This window comes from Hoplias malabaricus, chromosome 5 (assembly GCF_029633855.1).
Source record: "Hoplias malabaricus isolate fHopMal1 chromosome 5, fHopMal1.hap1, whole genome shotgun sequence".
Classification (NCBI taxonomy): Eukaryota; Metazoa; Chordata; class Actinopteri; order Characiformes; family Erythrinidae; genus Hoplias; species Hoplias malabaricus.
Window position 1 is genome coordinate 28,232,224 of NC_089804.1, and position 21,511 is coordinate 28,253,734.

At 41.2% G+C, this 21,511-nt stretch overlaps 1 long non-coding RNA gene across 1 annotated transcript; it reads right to left on the bottom strand.

Moving 5' to 3' along the window:
* Window positions 1-1,549: 1,549 nt before the first annotated feature.
* On the bottom strand, window positions 1,550-20,972 carry LOC136697915 (uncharacterized). The gene is made up of 3 exons (XR_010802764.1): window positions 20,904-20,972; window positions 14,403-14,569; window positions 1,550-1,779 (listed from the first exon to the last, which is right to left on the bottom strand). It is a non-coding gene; the product is annotated as an uncharacterized lncRNA (long non-coding RNA).
* Window positions 20,973-21,511: the final 539 nt, after the last annotated feature.

The window sequence follows — 21,511 nt, forward strand, 5'->3', positions numbered from 1 at the left end:
TATTATGGCTGTGTCTGAAACATGTGTCATGAATGCTGTCTACAAGATGCCTTCAATGTACCTTACTGGAAATTTAAAAACACTAGTGTATCATTCAAGGAACTTTTACACTGTCTATATCTTTATTAAACAACAATGCACCTGTACAGGATTTTTTTTTCTCAAGCTATATCACTGATGAAAAGCACATGTGCATTGTGAGAGAGTGAGTGAATATAAGCCCGTTCCACGATGTGCTTAGCATCTAACAACAGTGCCATAATAATTCAGGGTAGTGCGTCTACACTGTTAAGATTTCAGTGGAAACTATATAACTGGCTGTTAGAAATGGCCAGTGAAATATTCTACAGTCAGATTAATTATTCAGTTAATATATTTGATACAATTTTCATATACCTGTCATTAGCTTAGTGGTAACACTGTCAGAATAAATCCGTCTCTGGTGGAATCCTTTGCTGTTATTGTGGTGGAAACCATACACCCCATTTCATCTTTTTCATTCATTCATTCATTATCTATAACCCTTATCCAGTTCAGGGTCGTGGTGGGTCCAGAACCTACCTGGAATCATTGGGCGCAAGGCGGGAATACACCCTGGGGGAATACACCCTGGGGGCGCTGGTCCTTCACAGGGCAACACACACACTCACACATTCACTCACACACACCTAGGAACATTTTTGAGTCGCCAATCCACCTACCAGCGTGTGTTTTTGGACTGTGGGAGAAAACTGGAGCACTCGGAAGAAACCCACTTGGACACGGGGAGAACACCCATTTCATCTTCCTGATATATGTTTGTTTATTTTACACATATCCATAATGAAGGCTTACAAATATCCATCTCTCCTTCTGGAGAAGACAGTGTCATGTACCTTTAAAAGCATATTTACACCTATATTGACCGTAATGTACCTGTAAAGTTCCTTTTCTGAGTGTATACTTCTAGAATCCCATAGAAGAACTAACAGAACATTGCAATGTGGTAAAAGTGGTTTTCTGGCAGTTCTGATTTTTATGGCCCCATTTGCAGGCTTAGTTTTAACGGTCTTAATTTACCACTGGAATAACACATTCCTCAACAACACCTTTTAGCTTCTCTTAGCCTAATAATTCATTTACTGCCACTTCCATTCGCATGGTCTATTCAGAGGGGATTTGCCTTTTCTTCAGAGAAGTAGTAGTGCTTGGAGAAGACTGATTTACTAAGAGGTATATGTTAACTGTAAAGAAGTGATCATCAGCCAGCAATAATAAAGGAATCATGTTATTCTATACTAGCTTGCTCACTGAAATAAGCTGAGGATTTCTGAGGAACGTTAATGTCCCAAACTTCCAATCTACATCACATTTGTTTCTATACATTAGAAGATATGTTTAATATGTTGGGAATTTTGTCCTATATTGTCATTTTGGGCTTTTGAAAGAAACTGAAAAAAGAATAGATACAGACTAACACCTTTGTGTATGAATTACAGGCTGAATATGTAGGAAATGTAAATGATACATATGTAAATACAATTGTTATAATATTGCATAGTGTAGGAAAATGAAAGTACTGTGGATTTACACATGTTAATGCTGAAATAAGGCAGTTTGATGTGTTTTAATGCTGGGCTGTGCTTGGCCTGAATTTGGAACACATCCTTCTGGTTCAATGAGTAAAGATGGTGCGCTCTGGTGCTGCGTTGTGCAAGAGAGCGTGAAGGCTTCCATTTCGCAGTGCTGCATAGGTCAAACTCTGGAGTAAGGGAAGTATCTTTTCTGGTGTGTGTGTGTCTGTGAAAGAGAAAAAGAGAGAGAGAGAGAGAGAGAGAGAGAGAGAGAGAGAGAGAGAGAGAGAGAGAGATAAAGGTGCTGAGGTGGGGAGAGGGGTTGGGGAGGTGTTGCTTGTTTGCAGGAGAGAGGTGGCAAAGCAAGGGGCTTTGATGTTAATGCAATCTGAAGCATCCCGCTAATGCCACTGCTCCAAATGGGAAAAATTGACCTTAGCGGTCGAGGTGACACACGCCCACTCTCGACTCTCCGAGAAGCTCGGGAGGGGTTTAAGTGGACAGCTCTGACTACAGTTGCCAGAGGCCGGCCAAATATTTCATGAGTAATTTAATATCTGGAACATTGATATGTCCCCTCCTCGGGACAGGAAGGGACAGAAAATGGATAGCAATCTGTGGACAGAAGTAAAGCACCCGGTCAGTGGGAACAGTGTGCGTCCTGTAATAGCCTTGCTAGTGGGTCCAGTCCACCTACTGACCTTCCACAACAGTTCACATCATGGACAAAATCAATCAGTCCTCATCTAATGAAGCCTGAATAGAAGGCACGTGTCAGAATTTCAGCTTTAATCAAAAATGGCAAGCACCTCTTATAGCTAGTGAATTCAGCTAAGTGCATCCGTAAAATAATATGCTCTGGAGAGGCTGCACATGATCCTGATGTCATCATGCTCCTTGCCAAGTCTCACATAGATTCCAATGCTTGGGGATTTATACATCTACAGCCAATACATAGCAATGAACATGGTCACCTTAGTACATACACAGAAATAAAAAGCAGTGTGTGCACAACTGAATATGCTGTTCACAATAAATGTACCTCAAATGATTTGAATTCACTATTTATAGAAGTTTTCTACAAATATTTGTAGATAAAATGTATATATAAAGAGTTACATTGCGTGGATTAACTGTAGGCTTCCAAGTAGCTCTTCCCAAGGGATAAAAATTCAAAGCCTCCTACAAATTAGAATATTCATCTATAATCGCCTTGAATGTAAATGCTTAGACATTAAAGGGAGCACCTGCTTTGAAGCTACAGTCTGCAATCCTGGCTAAGCAATGCTGCAGCTTGCAGGGAGATTAGAGTGGAAAAGTCCTAAGACCTGACAAAGTATCAAAGATTTCAGGAACAGTGCTCACCTCTTTTACACTGACTTTATGGCAGCACTGGTTTTCGTATAGAGCCACAGTCACATTAGAAAACATTTCCTTTGTGAAATCAGTTGGATTGGAATTGGAAAAAAAAAGTAAATATCTATTTTCAGTTAATTCATTCAAAACATAATTATATAACAGCAAAAATATTTTACCTACCAGGGGAAACCATAGGACTTTCCAAACAACACCAACTGTGTACTAGTTGTTTTACAACAAGATAACAACTCTCGATAAAGCCCCCGTCCACTGGTGGCATAATTTCACCAAAACTGTGCAGACTGTCTATTATCCACCCGAAGAAGAATTGCAGAAACAGCACTGTCAACAGTTGTGAGAGAATATTAAATAGGGTAATGTCAAAAAAAAAAACTTTGCAACTCCTATTATTTTGCCGTAGCCGGTGTAATCTGTGGCCGAGAGCTGTGAGCTCACAGTAAGGTCTCCCATAATGAACAGGTCTGGCGTGAAGATCCAGACAAACACAATGCATGAAGCGCACTTATGACATGTACAATTAAAATAACATTTTGTCTCCTGCCCTGGAAAGGGTTATTAGGATTCCTGCAGGCCTGGGGATATTATATGACAGTGAGTGCCTGGTGGTTGGGCAGCCCATGTAATCTGGCGGGGCACAGCCTGAAAAACTGGAGCAGATGCTGGAGGTTGAGGCATACCAGTCAGATAGAGTCGGGCTCTGGAACTACACTCCTTGATAGAAAATGGTCTCTCTTCTAGTCAGCAGATGCAGAGGGTGGAAGGTGCCAGGTGGTGGATGGAAGTCTGGAGAGGATGCCATTATTTTGTTGGAGGATATCCATGCACATGGCAATGACTCACATGGAAATATGGAAAGGAATGATTGGGAGGAGTGGCCTGCCTGATCTGAACCTGAAGGGCAGGATATTATTGGACTTCTGTGCTGTCATTGTTTGTCCATAATGAACACCATGCAATGCAAGGTTGCTCATATGTGTACTTGTTACCACAGCACCCTCTACCAAAAAGGTCAGTAATCAGCTTTGTGGCTGTGTATGACCAGAGGCCATATGTTTTGGACACTTGGGTAAAAAGAGGGACTGAGCTTTCAACTGATCACCATCTGGTGCTGAGTTGGATCAGATGGTGGGGAAAAGTGCCAGGCAGACCTGGTAGACCAAAACATTTAGTGAGGATTTGCTGGGAAAGGCTGGCAGAGGACTCTGTCTAGATTGATTTAGACTCTCACCTCGGAGACAATTTTTCACACGTTCCAGAGGAGGTATGGAATCTGAATGCACCCTGTTCAAGACCTCCATTGTGGAAGCGCTTACATATATCTGTGGTCAAAATTTGTTGGATCCTGTTATAGTGGCAACCCAAGAACAAGAAGGGTGGGATGCCAGTAATGAGGGAAGCCACTGAGTGGAAGAAGGAAGCTTGGTTGGCTCTGGGAACTTCTGATTCCGCTGATGGGTACCAGCAGGCCAAACAGACTGAGGCTTTGGCTTTGCAAAAGCTAAACCTAGAGAATGAGAGGATTTTGACAAGGCCATGGGGAATGTCTTCCAGGTGGCATCAAAGAGCTCAGGAGGTGAAGGGGCACACAGTCCAAGTTCTGCTCAGCAAAGGTGGTAAAATTCTGAACTCAGTCTGAAGGTATATTTGGCCATTGGAAGGAACATTTTTAAGAACTCCTAAAGCCTACATACATGCCTCCTGTGCAAGATGTAGGGCTAGAAATATTTATAGTGACAGATTCCATTTTCTTGGCTAAAGTCAATGGCAAAGCCCCTAGAGTGGAATAGATTTTGGGGGGTTAATTGTCTAATTAGAGGGGGTGGGAGGGCGTGAACACTGGAAACAGTGCCTTTGGATTTGCCAAATGGGGTGGGGGTTCTCATTTTATAAAAAGGGGACCAGAGAGTGTGCATGAAACACATCCAATAGTTGAACCTAGGGTGTGGATTTTGTCCTGGCTGTGGTATGGTGTATAAATTCTTCACCCTCTCACAGATAATTAAGGGGGTGTGGGCATGTATTTTGTACAATTGGAGAAAGCATATGACTGTATTCCCCAAGATATTCTGTGGGGGATAATCTGGGAGTACGAAGTGCTGTTTTTTCTTGTACTCACAGAGTTTAAGTTGTTTTTGCATTTTCAGTAGTAAATTTGTTTAGTGTGGGAATTGGGCTCTGACAAGGTTGTGCCTTGACTCCAATCCTGTTCCTGTTTTTCATCAAAAGGGTGGCAATACATTCAGGGACAGGAAGTCCTTCTCAGGTAGGTTATGGGAGGTGTTATTTCTGCTACTTGGAGGAAATATTGTAATTTGGCTTGTAATATTACCTCCAGAATGCATTTGTGCAGGTTGCAGCACAGTGTGAAGTAGTTGGTATGTGGATCAGTGCTTCAAAATCCAAGTCAAAGCGAAGCCATAGATATGGGGTGAGGAGCTTGAAGTAGAATCTCTGCTCTTTTGCTTTGAAAGGAGCCTGAAGAGCAAAGGCAAAGCCAACTGGAAGGAGGCCGTTGGGTAGACCTACCCAAGGATAATGTTCCCCAACTTGCCTGGGAAGCCATGGGGGATCTAGAGGAACAAGAGGATCTAGAGGAACAAGATCTCTAAAATCTTGTGCTACTGGTAAACGCAAAAATGTGAATTTGCAAATCAGTCTTCACAGGTGAACTTGCCATGAAAGTTTGCTCATACCAAAAAAATTCTTTAAGTGGCAGTATGTAGCTATAACTCTTTAATTCCCCACATCCCCATTTCTCAGTATGATGTTAGCTAAAATAACACAACAGACATTTAGTGTTCTCCTCTGAGTGTGTTTAGCTGTTTTGTAAACTGCAGGTCAGATTGATGTGACGTTTCCCATATTATAGGTGAAGTTTGTGCTTGCTTCACAAGTTGTTGCGATGTGACTAGGGAGAACAAGCTAGTGGCTAGAGATTGGATTTGACTAAATATGGGGGACACTTGGAAGAAAAAAGCTTAAGAAAACTAAGTGTGACTAGGCTTTATTTTAGACGTTCATGCAGCCTTAGCTTCTGGTAGATCAGTGGACTTTATATTAGCAACTCTATGACCTCAGGCATCTGTTACATACAAAACACAGCTCTTCATTAATGTTTGAAAAGACCCCCGAGACAGCCGGCTAGACCACATCGCTGAACCTTCCACAAGACGTTAGTGTTCGCAAGCTAAACCGAGCATGTATTCAAGCTGCAGCTAACGCCACATGACACCACATTAAAAGAGCATAAAATTTGGATAAGTCCAAATGCGGGAGAAACACTGCAGCATAGATGCATGTGGTTGTTGTGTAGGCATGTTCCATTCATTCTTGCTGTGTCATATAAAAATTGAAAGGTATGAATAATGCAAAGAATTTGACCATCCCTTAAATGATCTACATTACAATTTTACGCTGTCAGTTTTCATAACTGAAGTATAAGTTGCCCTAGCCTTTCAAGGATATATATTTGTTCCATTGTGACACAGTCAGATTGATGGAGAATATATTGTATATGTTTCTATGCAGCACCGATTTTGAAAATGGTTCAGTTTATTACCAACAATTGCTCTTCTATTATTACAACGTCCAGTTTGTTACTATAGGTTTTGGTGTTGTATAGAACAATTTTTTTAAAAATGCACAATATAGAACCATATACAATATATTCTAGATTATCTAAAGATACGTTTAACCTTGGTTCTGTTTATAATAATAATTTTCAGGTAGAACCATTGCCTTGAACTTAGTATAATTGTAGTATACTTCACTATACTGTAGTTGGATTCCTTCCTTCTGTGAAATGGGGATAAATTTCTGCGAATAAATCTCATTGGGTGTTCTCCCCCTGTCTGTGTGGGTTTCCTCCGGGTGCTCTGGATTCCTCCCACGGTCCAAAAACACACATTGTGAGGTGGATTGAAGACTTAAAAGTGTCCATAGGTGTGAGTGATTGAGTGAATGCGTGTGCATGTGTGTCGCCCTGTGACAGACTAGCGCCCCCTACAGGGTGTGTTTCTGCCTTCAGCCCTTTGCTTCCAGGTAGGCTCTGGACCCACAGCGACCCTGAACTGGATAAGAGGTTACAGACAATGAATAAATGAATCTCATTGGCTCATTTTCATCAACAGGGCACCAGTTCAAAGGGGTTTGGCTAATGTTAAAAATCTCTTTTCTTTATTAATTTCTATTTCATTAAGTCATGTTTGTTTATATAATCTTATGTAGTAATATTAATTGAAATAGTGTGTTTTTAAAAGCCGGATATACAGTACATATTCTTATATATAGTTATAAGTTAGGAACACTAAACTTATAAAGACTAAATCCCCCATCCTTCTGTTCTTCCATCACTTGCCTTATCGTTCTTTTTATATAACGTTCTTTTTTCCTCTATCCTTCCCTATCCCCAGCCCCTCTATTCTTCTGTCCTTTCACTCATTCATCCATTCTTTCTCTCTATTCCTTTATCCTCATCCCTGTAATCTTCTTCCATCCTTCTATCACGCCCACTATCCTGCCATCCTCTCTTCCTTCTAATCCTGTATCTCTCACTATCACCAGTACTGTATCACTCTTACATCCCAACAGCCATTCATTCATCCTTCTACTTCTCAAACTCTCTATTCCCCTGTCCCCCACCCTTTCATCCTGTTCATCCTTTTATTTTTCTATCCATCTGTCTGTCTATTGACTTCCATCCCTCCATCCCTCTGTTCTTCCATGCTACAGCTGCTTCAGTGCCTCTTTCTTTAGAAGGCACTGCACATTGATCTGCAGACGCTTCCTAAAGCCTGAGTCTCAGTCTATTCCTTTACCCTTCTGTCGCCATCCCTCCATCCCTTTATCCTTTTATCGCTCCTCCACCCATCCCTCTGCTTTCTCTCAGTCAGCTGCTGAAGCCTCAGTCTCAGTCTGTCCCCCTGCTCCTCTTCCCTTCCTCCATCCTTCTATCCTGTCTCAGTCAGCTGCTGAAGCCTCATTGTAAGTGTAAGCTGTGATTTGACACACAGCAGAGACACTGAATGTGTCACTCTCTTGTTCCTCCAGGGGCTTTGGGAAGACGAGGGTGAGGGGGACTCAGCCTTTTCCATTGAGCACACACTGAAGCTGCTGACAGATAAATCGATGGCTGCAGTGTTCCTCTCGTGGCCTCGGAAGCCGGTGACAGGAAATAGTGGGAAAGGGGCTGGTGAGGTGTCATTGAGGATGTTGCCAGCCAAAGGGAGCAAAGGTCAAAACAAGCGGGAGTTGTCACAGACACAGGGAACTGTTTAACCCTGAGCCTGGCGGGTTATAACTGAGTGCCACTGTATACTGTTACATACTAATTCAGCACAAACTACATTTTTGAGAAGACCAGTTAATTATGAATGACAATCTTCAATATTTTAAATATTAATAATACAAAGACACAAATAGATGTCGATTTCATAACGTTTCTGGGGTTGTGGGTGGGTGTGTTCTCCCTGTGTCTGCATGGGTTTCAACTGTGTGTTCCGGTTTCCTCTCATGATCCAAACACTGCACCATGGTAGGTGGATTGTTCAAAAGTGTCCATAACTGAGTGTGTAATGGATTAGCACTCCAACCAGAGAGCCTTGTACCAAGTTATTCAGTTTACTAGAACAATGAACAAAAACAAAAACATTCATTCATTCATTCATTATCTCTAAGCGCTTTTCCAGTTCAGGGTCGCGGTGGGTCCAGAGCCTACCTGGAATCATTGGGCACAAGGCGGGAATACACCCTGGAGGGGGCACCAGTCCTTCACAGGGCAACACAGACACACACACATTCACACCTAAGAACACTTTTGAGTCGCCAATCCACCTACCAACGTGTGTTTTTGGACTGTGGGAGGAAACCGGAGCACTCAAAGGAAACCCACGCGGACACGGGGAGAACACACCAACTCCTCACAGACAGTCACTCAAAGCGGGACTTTAACCCACAACCTCCAGGTCTCTGGAGCTGTGTGACTGTGACACTACCTGCTGCGCCACCGTGCCGCCAAAAACAAAAACAAATGTAAATAAATAAATAAATAAATAATCAGAACAATCAGTCAGATTAGAGTCCAGTCACCGGTGAAGTCTACCTCCAGCTGAATTCGACTTCCAGTTTAAAAATCATTCTGAATAGGGGCCATTGTAAGGGGTGCTGTAGACAGGTATAGGTTAGAGGATAGATTCTGTGATGTTTGCTTTAATGACAGACAAATGCCCACACAGTAAGGAGATCAGTGCATAGTCATTATGCAGATCAAAGGCATAATGGAATGCATGTGCAAACGTGCACCTGGACACTTTTCATCAGGGAGTTGAGACACAGGGTGGGAAAACTGGCAAACTCGTTTACATACTGGGATGTGTCCTCATACTTTGCTTTGGAGCTATGACGTTGTGATTCCATCACCATTAGCTGAAAGGAATCTGAGTTTTTTTTAGTTTTTAGTGGACAATTTGCCTTCCCTATAGAGTACTTCTACGTTTATGTTGTAGTGCACCATAAAACCGGTGACCCACAGATGCATAATAGCTGAGAGAAAAGTTTACATAAGGCATAGATGTCTCGAGGTTTGAATCATTTTCTGGAATCGGTTCTTTTGAACATTTTGTTTAAATGACTGGATTGTCTCATTCAACTAATTCCATTTTGCCTCAGGTACTTGACAGAGCACATCTCCAGCACACATATGCAAAAGACTATAGCTGACACACTGGCAATATGATGACATTAATGAAACGGACTGGGGAAATGAACAGTATCAATGTTACTGTGAAGCAAGTGTAAATAAATAATTGTTGTGTACAATAAATGAGAAGCGTAACAGGATTTCACAGTACGTTTGTTGGCAAAATGGGAATGCTGAAGTAGCTGTAGGCATTAGAATCAATTTGAAGCTGGAAAACATCACTAAACAGACTTAATTGGATGTCTTATAATGTACCACTTTTAGGCATAACTGGTTCCACTTAGGTGTCAAGGTGGTGCTGCAGGTAGTGTGTCGCAGTCACACAGCTCCAGGGATCTGGAGGTTGTGGGTTCAAGCCCCGCTCCGGGTGACTGTGAGGAGAGTGGTGTGTTCTCCCTGTGTCTGCGTGGGTTTCCTCCGAGTGACTGTCTGTGAGGAGAGTGGTGTGTTCTCCCTGTGTCTGCGTGGGTTTCCTCCGGGTGACTGTCTGTGAGGAGAGTGGTGTGTTCTCCCTGTGTCTGCGTGGGTTTCCTCCGGGTGACTGTCTGTGAGGAGTGTGGTGTGTTCTCCCTGTGTCTGCGTGGGTTTCCTCCGAGTGACTGTCTGTGAGGAGTGTGGTGTGTTCTCCCTGTGTCTGCGTGGGTTTCCTCCGAGTGACTGTCTGTGAGGAGAATGGTGTGTTCTCCCTGTGTCTGCGTGGGTTTCCTCCGGGTGACTGTCTGTGAGGAGAGTGGTGTGTTCTCCCTGTGTCTGCGTGGGTTTCCTCCGGGTGACTGTCTGTGAGGAGTGTGGTGTGTTCTCCCTGTGTCTGCGTGGGTTTCCTCCGGGTGACTGTCTGTGAGGAGTTTGGTGTGTTTTCCCTGTGTCTACGTGGTTTCCTCCGGGTGACTGTCTGTGAGGAGTGTGGTGTGTTCTCCCTGTGTCTGCGTAGGTTTCCTCTGGGTGACTGTCTGTGAGGAGTGTAGTGTGTTCTACCTGTGTCTGCATGGGTTTCCTCTGGGTGACTGTCTGTGAGGAGTTGGTGTGTTCTCCCTGTGTCTGCATGGGTTTCCTCCGGGTGACTGTCTGTGAGGAGTGTGGTGTGTTCTCCCTGTGTCTGCGTGGGTTTCCTCCGGGTGACTGTATGTGAGGAGTTTGGTGTGGTCTCCCTATGTCCGCGTGGGTTTCCTTTGGGTGCTCCGGTTTCCTCCCACGGTCCAAAAACACATGTTGGTAGGTGGACTGGTGACTCAAAAGTGTCCATAGGTGAAAGTGTGTGTTGTCCTGTGAAGGACCAGTGCCCCCCACCAGGGTAGGGATTCTGGGTAGGTTCCGGAACCACCGTGACCCTGAACTGGATACATGGTTACAGATAATGAATGAATCGTGCCACTTAATCATGTTGATGTTACAGATACCAAAAGTCACAATGATAAATACTTCTGGTGTGAGTAAAGGCTTTCTGAGTCCTGCCTGTAGTCTCACCGTCTGGTGTTCCCTATACAATGCTCACTGAATAAGTAAATGAGCAAACCCTTTCAGACAAGGCTAAGAAGTAAGTGAAGACAGGTAGCAAACAGAAGCAAAGGGAAAGTGTGATGACAGCAGCACAGGGCAAGTGAAAACAAACAGAGGGTTGAAGAAGGATTAAGACAAGAACATAAAAAGAGACAGAAAGAAAAGAGACAGAACTGACCAGGGCAAGTCCATTAAATTCACTCATAACAATCCACTATGAATGACAGTGTTTACGCTTCAGTGATTGAATATATGCAGATATGTTTTTTAAAAAGCATCCTCTTCTAGCCTTCAACAACATAAGATGCCTCTTATTTTCAATATTTGTTTAAAAGACAAAACAGACAACTGCCGCAAATATATGCAGAAACATAGTATTAGGATTTTCTGCTAAATTGGTTATTAAATAATGTAATGTAGCTGCAGGGATCCACACAAATACAAATTCATCCTACTGTGCATGACATAATGTCTTTATTTATTAATGGAATTATTCAGCTAATGGCATTCTGCTCCTCTGTTTAACGCTCCCTTTGTGGCTGCGTATAGTGGCTTGCTCTGATTGACCCATTTTGAAACATTCCCTCTTTTGCAGCTAAACCCAGCTCCCAATACCGTTATAAAGAGAAACAGCACAAGCCAAAATCAAGCCCACCAGATAATGATTCACTCACACCCAGCTTTATCCATGCCTTCTCTAATGAGCCCGCTCTAATCCTCTCTAATGCTGTTTAGTGCATATTTATTTGCAAATAATTTCAGCAGCATTTTTATTCTGCTTTCTCTTCTAAACAGCAGGATTAACTTCACTAAGGACATGCCTTTTGTTTTGCTTTTTTTTTTAGTAAAGAGGTCAGAAAATTCTAATCTCTTATGGATAGGACAATGTTTATCAATCCCTCAGTGTGTGTTTGTGTGTGATGGACTCAAATCTCTGCTTGTTTGCGTGTGTGTGCGTGTGTGTGTGTGAGAAAGATAGACCAGGCTGGGATGTGCCTCCTGCTGTGTGTTTATGTATCAGTGATGTAAATTGCATTGATCTGTATGTGGCAAATCAAATGCACTGATTTTGCAATCCCCCACTAAGACTTTGATTATGAAAAGACAGCAGCCTTGAAGCCTCACTAAAAGATTGTGAAAACCACAACACACAAACTGTATTTGCCGCAGGAGTGTTGATGTCTCTGTCAATTGAATGCTCTGTTAAAGGCAACATAGATGATTCTGAGGAACTGCTGTTCTCAGAGCAAAACACGCTCCGCCTTTTTGTGTTCATTCAGATCCTTTTAAGGTGGAAGTTTATGTTTCAGGAAGAAGCCGACTGCAGCCTGTTCCACACTGAAATGGTCTATACGCTGAGCTGTTTAGGTTTTCACCTTAAGTGAAACATCTGAACCAGCAAAAATAAGTGAATATTACCCACCTATGGAGCAGAAATAGAGCAACACTCTCATCTCTTTTCATGTTTTTCAATGCTCTGAGGTCTCTCCACTATAGCTCAGCCAGCAACACAGAGAGAAAGCCAGAGCCATTTTGAACTGAGACACTATTTGTTTCTCATTTATTGAGCCAGGGCTGTATACAAACACAACATATTCTTTATTAGAACAGAGAGCTAGCGAATGCTAATTGCTGCAGTAATAGCATCAACTCTACAGTACATTTTGGAAGGAGGGTGAAAGAGCAAGGTGCTTTCCTACCCTCCTCCACAAGGTACATAGTGCAGTTTCTGCATTGCTAAGCCCAGAGTAGCAATGACGGAGGCTCTGTTCTCCATATTAAAGGTAAGTAAAACATTGCAGTGATTTTGAAAGGAGTTATTGGAAGTTGCTTCATCACTTTATACCCTTCTTGCCCACTTCTGGCATTTGGCATGGAGACCTTAGGCTTATGATAGTGTGCCATTTTACTGACAATGCTTTTGTGTGTGTGTGTGGCTAGCCTCTAGCTGCTCTCCAGTGTGAACACAGGGTCAGTGTATGTTGGGACATGGCCTTCTGAACTCCCCCACCACCCACCTTTTAACCCTGCAGCATCTCTGCCTCTTTAATCTGTGTCAAAAGTGCAATTGCACAGGGGCAAGTCCACAGTTCGATATAAAATCCACCTCACACTGTAAAATCAATTACTTCAGCAGAATAATTAACAGGCCTGATTAACAGCCCACCGATACACACACTGAGTGAAGTTAAAGACCACTGCTGTCCAATAATGATTTTTCCTATCGTACAATTAAAGCTGCGCTTATTCACACTGACCCACTTTCTAATTACAGTCAGTAATTTCATGTTCATTTTGATTAAGAACACAATGTGCTATCTCCTTTTTCGTTTGTCAAATTTGGCTTTTAATTATGAACACTGAAAGGCCCTGTTCATACCTGCTGAATGTAAGGTACTTTTCTTTCAGCATTTCCACATAATTAAGTTGCTCAATTAAGAGTCATTCAGAGCGACTTGATGAGAAATGTCTCATTAAAGTACAATTTAAATATTCATCTTTGTATATAGCTGTAGCGATAGTAACTGGGTGTCACAATGTCTGGGTTACTTAGTATCCAATCAAAACAATATATGAATCTACGTATCGTCGCTGTCCAATGAAAAATGTGTAGCTCCCAAAATAGTAACTTTATAGAGGAAGGGAAAAAAACTTCTTAATTTCAATGTAAAAAACTTTAATGAAGTAATTTTGGAGCATTTCTATTGGTCATTTCATTATGAAATTATCACACAATGTGAAGGACTGCTGTGTTCAAATGTTGTAGTAAACTAAAAATTCACAAAAATGGAGATACATATATTTAATTGGACAGTGGTGATATACAAGGCGTATCTTCTTTATCTTTGACCCCACTGACTGATACCTATCCAATCAATTTTCTAATGTGTTATTAGACTGTGGGAACAAACCGGATCACTCAAAGGAAACCCATGCAGACAATGGGAGAACACACCAAAACCCACAAAGACAGTGACCCAAGGCAAGATTTGAACCCAGGGCCCCAGGACTTTGGAACTATGTGCCAGCAATGCTGCCTGCACCATAACCTTAATCCACATTTTATATATAATGCTCATAAAGATAAAATTATTGAAATAAAGTATTATGTTTCTAGGGATGTTTATTTGTTTATTTTTACTTAAAATGTATAGCGAGAACATCTCTGCTAAGCTTTAGGCCAAAACTCTCATAAACGATAGTCTCAGATCTTCTAAGGATCATCTTGCCTTCCACACATCACTCAGCATAGTGTTTGATGTCTGTTAGATTACCAGAAATGGGCTTTTCGCATTCTCTTCCAAGTGTGTTGACTTGTCCAGTGATGAGTGTTAGCAGAAGCTAGGGTTATAGGCTGTCTTCACATGTCTTGGAGGATTGGAGGAAGCATGTGGCAGCCTTAATTCTCCAAGCTCGGTAGCCATATGTGACCGGTGGGGACCTATGGGTGGAAAGTGAGATATATTCAAAAACTGCTTTTCAAAAACAACGTGCAGCTATAGATACATTTCCATTGAAATTTGAACCCAGCTACACAGAGAAATAAGCCAAAGCACAGAATGGACTATAGGCAAGATCTTGAAAGAGCTTTGCTCTCAAGTATCATACTTCAGTTTCCATTACACAGTTCTATGTATTTAAGTAAGAACATAAGTCTAAAACTCTGTAGCGCTCAGATGTATATAGTCTATACGTAATTGGACAGTGACACAGTTGTTAAGCTCTGTTCACCAGCACACTGGAGAGCTATCATTCTGAGGTCATGTATCTTCAAATTGAATGAACAGTATAAGGAATTCAACTGTGACGTTATTTCATGGGACCATAAATAACAAGACATATGTCAGCTCAGTTGCTTCTTGGCCAGCTGTGTGTCATTGCATCTATGGTTCATGCACAAGGCATTTGCTGTTGTCTTTCAACATGACGACTAAAGATCTAAAGCTATAGTAATGCAGCAGTTTTACAGTAAGACTATCATGTTATATATATATGAAATGGGGGGAAATAGTGATAAGACGTATGCAGAGAATCAGTTGGACTACAGTCTGTAATTGTAGAACTACAAAGTGCTCCTATACAGTCAGTGGAGCTTATAAAATTAACGAACTATGAGTGAAATAAAGATTTGTTAAAAAAAATTTCAAGAATTGCCAAGAATATTTGTATACAAAAATACACTGTAATATTGTGATATTATTTTAGAGCCATACTGGCCACCTCTGATATACACTTTGAAATTCTAATGCCTACCTAACCCCAAAGCTATATATAACCCTGACCCTACACCCAAATCTCTCTCTAAACCCAAAACAAAAGGTTCAGATTCAATAGGATTTTCTTTTGTAATCTTTGACTGTAACATTCTCCTACAACAGTTTACAGCACTCCTTTTCGGTACGTAAAAGACCAATTGTATGGATTTATGTTAGTGATCATAAAATAACAACAAATCATAATGAATCATAACATAAAAAATGTAACGAATATCTGGACTGCTCCATGTACTATTGTTTGGAGATCTTGTTGCAGTAATCACTGGGTTCAAATACAAACACAAGTAAAAAAAGACATGTGCTTCTAACTTCTCAGAAATCACCAGGCATTCTCTGAGGCTTCTTTTTTTATTTACATAGTAACCAGTGTGAAGTCTGAACTGCATGTCTTGTCATTTTTCTTAGATAGCACAGGCCATACAGTGTCAGAAGCCACATGAGCAAGACTAAGTGAGATTGCATATCATCTTGATGCTGTTTGAGGTGAGTGTGTGATGATTTAGGTATGCAGTCTGCACAATGCTAATTAGTGTGTGTACATAAGCTGCCATTGCTTGTTTTCATGAAGTAGCATCACAATGAGCGCAGAGCAGCTTCAGCATTCTGGCGTAATTTTAGTTTACAGTACTGTCAGCATTGATCCACATGTGAATGCCAGCTAAATGAAACATTCTTTCTTGGGAAAAAAGGGTCTGATCAGATAAAGTTCAGTCAGCCGAAAAGATCACACATTTAAATAATATTAGCTTTTTTGCGCCCAATATATATATATATATATTGGATGCCTACCCAGATGGAAAAATCAGCCTTAACCCTGCACCTAACTCCTACACAAACAGTGCTCCTAAATCTAGGCATAACCCTAAGTCTAACCCTGTCCCATTGGTCTGTGATACCATTTAATTCTTTGTGAAATGTAAACAGAGATTCTTTACACTTAAAGGAGATGTCTATGATTGTGGGGAACTGCAGTTCTCTCTGATGTGTTTACATTCAGAAGCTCTGCATTTTATCAAGGTGACACAGTATGTTTGAGGAGAAAAATGACTGAACTTTTATTCACTGTTTGAATTACCACAGATACACGTTTGTAACACTTTCAACTTTGTCTGTTCACTGTCATGCAGTTAGCCATCTTTAGTGTGGGATCCTACCTAAATAATATGAAATAGCAAAAAATAAAAACAATATTCGTCAACTATGGAGTGATGAATTAGGCAATATCCTCACCTCTTTTCATGATTTTCCACATTAGGTCTCTTAGTCATTGTTCTGCCATGAGCAGAGAGAGATAGCCTAGCATTGTTGACCAAGCCACTGTGTTTTTTCACTCATTTACAGTGGTTTTGTAAACACATTAGATGGGTTTCCAGCATGCAAACAGACTGGAGAACTTGAGAGCTGTTATTATTTTTTTTTTTATTACAATCATGAACATCACCTTTAATTTACCAGTGGTTTTATGTGGCTCGAACTGTCAGCTACGCTGGCCCTAAGGTTTTTAAAGATCCATTCCACCTGTTTTCTTATCTTTCAGATATGGATGAAATCGAAGGCTAAGTGCATATACGTATTTAACATTGGTCATGTCCAACTCAAAGCTCCAGAACTTCAAGAAAGGCCTCTCACTGTAGTAGTGGAGTCTAGTAACAGGAGACATGCTCAGTGTGGCTGTGGCAGTTGATAGCTGGGTAGAGATGGTGGAGCTCAAAGCTGTGCGTTTTCTCACCACAAAAGCACAATGAGACATGAGCTATGGGCTTTATGTGTGCAACACTTCTGCACTGTGAGCAAGGACTGGGTACTTTCAACACTGGAATTAAACACAATACGTTGTGGAGTTTTCTAGTGGCAATAGCAAACCGGGGACATTCTCACTGACCTATGGAGTTAATCAGCCATGAGCTGGAGATTTTCTCACTGTGGCAGTGGAGTCTGACTAGCCACAGTGCTGCACGTCGTGACTGGGGATGTTTTTTTCTCTCTCAGACATCTGAGGAACTGTGCGGGTTTTATGAGTGTGTGAGAGCGTACATGTCCTGGTTGCTGGTGGAGTTTGTAAAGGTACTATAAAAATTCTACTTCCTCTTCTTCTTTTTCTTATTCTTCTTATTATTATCATTATTATAAATAAAGCAGTAGAAGCCATTTTGAAGTCTGAATTCTGCTTCTACTTTTGTTCATTTTAACAGATAACACTATGCCTCACGATGTCAGAAATCACATAAACAAGTCTGTTTGATCTTCCTTCACAACTTGATGTAATCTGAAGTATGTAATGAGGAGGACGAGGACGATGTGATAATTTAGCCATGCAGCACATTAAAAATTGCCATGATGCTTTACTCTTGCATTTTGAAATGTTTCTGAGAGCACATTAATGGGACATGGCTGTGGGGTCAGGGCTGGTTGGTAGAGTGATGGCATCATTAACAGTGAAACAAGCATGAAGCCTGAAGAAGCACTTACGACAGATGGAATTTCCACTCTTTTTTATGTTGTACAAAATCATTGAGTCTCTCTCTCTCTCTCTCTTTTTCTCTTTCACACAGACACACTTTTTCTCACACACACACACTCACGCACAGCAGTACTTTGTCACAGAGGTTTTAATGGCAGTGCTCTGACCTAGATTGGACTACGCTGCTTCATTGGCTCCTCTAAGGCAGCCTTGTGTGTACAGATGCCCCTCTCTTGGCGGTGGTCTGAAAATAGGTCAAAGGTCAAGGCAACTCAGTGAAAAAGCAGCACAAGCAATCAGTGAGAGGCTCGCATGGAAACAAAAGCAGCCCGGGCCGTTTAGCCCAAACTGGAAAGCGCGAGGCCAAGGACCTTTTCACTTCTCCTCATTATTATAGAGTGTGTGGCCACACATTTGCCCAGCGCAGCCATGAGCACCAGCGCCGCATTGTGTGTGTTGCGGGGCGACAAGTGGGGACGCTGTTTGTTTATGCCCCAGTGCCTTTAAAAAGAAACCCATTTCAATTGAAATGTTTAGGAATTCAGAACCATTCCAGCCAGTAAAGCACTGCAATCACGTTCAAAACGAAAAGTCCTTCAGAATATTGTGTTTTCACCATTTCTTCATAATCACCACAATTTTGACGTCCTATGAAAATGGAGTCAAGATGTGTTTGGAATTTTCTGCTAAAAAAAGAACACCATCCATCATAAAGCTTGAATTTTGCCTGTAACTTTATTAAAGATAAAAGCTCCTCATAGTGTAACAAAACCACAAACAGCAGTCCATGGCCATGTGTTTTGTAATTGATTTCTAGACACAATAAACAAAAAATCAACATAGTTTTAGATATTACTGAAGAGTTTAGATGTAGCATAAGAGATTAGATGTGGGATAGGAGATTCCAAAACATCACAGAACACAAGCAACATTCCAGACCCCACAGGTCACCAAAACTGTCCTCATCAGATAAACAGTATTTAGAGTTTGGATCTCTGGAGGAAAAGAAAAAAAAGAAACTACCCTCCACTCTTGCTTCTGATCTGAAAGAATCCACAGGTATTTGTGTCCACTTTTCCACTCAGCACCTTACAAAGGCAAAATCAAAACTGGTGGTGTTCTAAGAGCAATGGAATGGATTTCCCAGATCCATGAATCACTGAACTTGTTTGGGATTATTTGGATTGTGGGGAGCAGACAATATAACCAACATCTAAGACTCAACTTTGGAGGTATGGACACATCCCTGGAGAATTGTTTGAAAAGTCATCACAAAAAAGAAAAGAGAGATGAACAATGTTTGACACTGAACATTCTCAAATGTTGTTAACAGTTTAGTTTAGTCTGATATGCTCTTTTTTTAGGAAAATGTTGCATAATGTATAATATATAATTCAGTAATATATTGTGCCAGATGCTAATTGGTGTACATAAACATTCAATACTCAGCTACATTAGTCTAGATGCTTCACTGCAAAATAAAAATCAAACTTGACTACAACTTGGATTTAAAATGAATGTCCTGCTAATTCAGCAGGAATACAAATATGTTTAGAAACATTTTAGCTGGAGTCTTCCCCCCCCCCAGTTAGCCTGACCTAATAGAGTAAATATTTTGTCTTGTTGCACAGTGGAAAGTTCTGCTAGTCGAGGAGATACTTCTCTGCCATCCTCCCTGAGGAGCCGTCCTGATTGCGAATTCCTGATGTTGAGGTGGAAAATCCTGTGGGATTGGTGTGGGTGGCGATAGTTGGCACAGACGACAGATACTCGGGACATAAATACAGGGAGAAACATTTGGAACATGGCTGTGAGGCAAACAAAAGCAGGCAGCTCTGTTTTGGCTCAGCCTTTTCCTTTGGACCAAAGGGGGAAATGGCAGCCATGCGTTTTGTTGACTGGAGCAGTGACATAGGCGGGGGAAAAAAAAAAACACACACATGGGCTTCATTTGAGGAGAACGGAGACTGTATTCTCCTGCATAAAGAAGGAATCTAAAAGCCTCAGGGATCCATCAACTGTAGTATAGCAACAAGCCCTTAACCACTGGACTCATCATTCAAACATTAAAATGATAGCCGCGGAGATACAGAATGACAAGACAGATTTATTTTTGCCCTTCTCCTCACAGCTGGGTGCTCACTGTGAATAAATAAGAGAAAACAAAACTGAGGGCAAAAAACACACTAAAATATTTGAAAAGTACGTGAGGGCCATCTGGTGGTCGAATTCAATATAGTAGGCAATAATTTTAAAGCGACACTTCCACGAATCCCAATTTCACACTAATAACTGTTATAATAGAGTGGCCATATTTGAGTTTTCAAAAAGGAGGACACATGGGGCAGGTTGGCAGCACAAATTATTCCATAACCATGCCACTGCTGCTATAATTTAATACACAGACAAATACTCTTTAACAAGATAAATAACAAATGCCAGATTCCTTTCCGTTCAACATTTGGCCCTAAACAAAAATAATAAAATAACATTTTTGTCATTTGTTGACAGTTTATTATCAATGAAACCTGTTGTTTTCTGTTCATACCAAACTTCAAACCCGAAGCCTTGAATTAAAGTGACATGTTTACACCAGAAAACTCATCATCATGACAGAAACTGACGAATTTACCTTTTAACTGATTTTTAAACGTTACTAAAAGCAAGCACCACATTTTATCAACCAGAAGGAATATAGTGATAGATTTCAGAGCGTCGCTGGGATCCAGACATTATGTAAAAATACTTATATTTAATATTTTATAAGGTATGGCTGATAAAAACGTGCTGTATGTGAGAGCTATCCGGAGATTTGGCTTGTTTTCTTCTAAAGTTAATGTTAAACAGAAAAACTGCGCAGATGTAACTGTATTAACTCGTCAGAAGGTGAGTAACGGTCAGGTGTGTCCGTGAATTTGTGTCGTTATAGGGACAGAAGTGACGACTTCAGTTTTGTAAAATATAGAGCACAAAGTGAAAGGCTCGTGTGACACAAAAACGCTTCCAAATGCGAAGAAGAGACTATAATAAAAAATTACCTTAACAACTTTCAACACATTTCTGTTCGAAGCTCCAATAAAACACTGTGATGTGGAGCGGAGGTCGGTTTAAAGTGATGTAAGCACAAGAAAGTGCGCGCGGCGACGTGTGTCCCATTTCTGCTCTGAGCTGCGACCGCTTGAACACTTGATCCCGGTGCGCCCGTTTGCTCCCCACATGACGTCATCATACGTCATCGAAGTCCACACTTCAAGAAAGGGATTAGGGCTTACTGTAAAAATTGGAACAGGGGGAAGACTGTGGACGGCAAAATCCCAGACAGTTTGGGAGATTTAGAAATCCGCACGCATTTTTTAGGTCCCTAAATGAGGACATGAAAAAAATACCACATTTTTGATTTATTCTTGATTTAATAAAATGTTCCTGTTTCTGTTAAGCTTAGTATACAATTGTTCCCTCAAATAATTCAAATGCTAAGCTTTGTTGCTGAAACCACAAAACCGTGTTACATTGAGAGAAGTAGTAAACTGTGAAAATTATTAAATTGTAAAATGATTTAAGCATCTATTTTTTCTGTCTGCTTCTTAGGGACTCTAGCTGTGTGCTTAAGCCTAACTTTGAAAGAACCAAAGCTGCACAGTTTAGT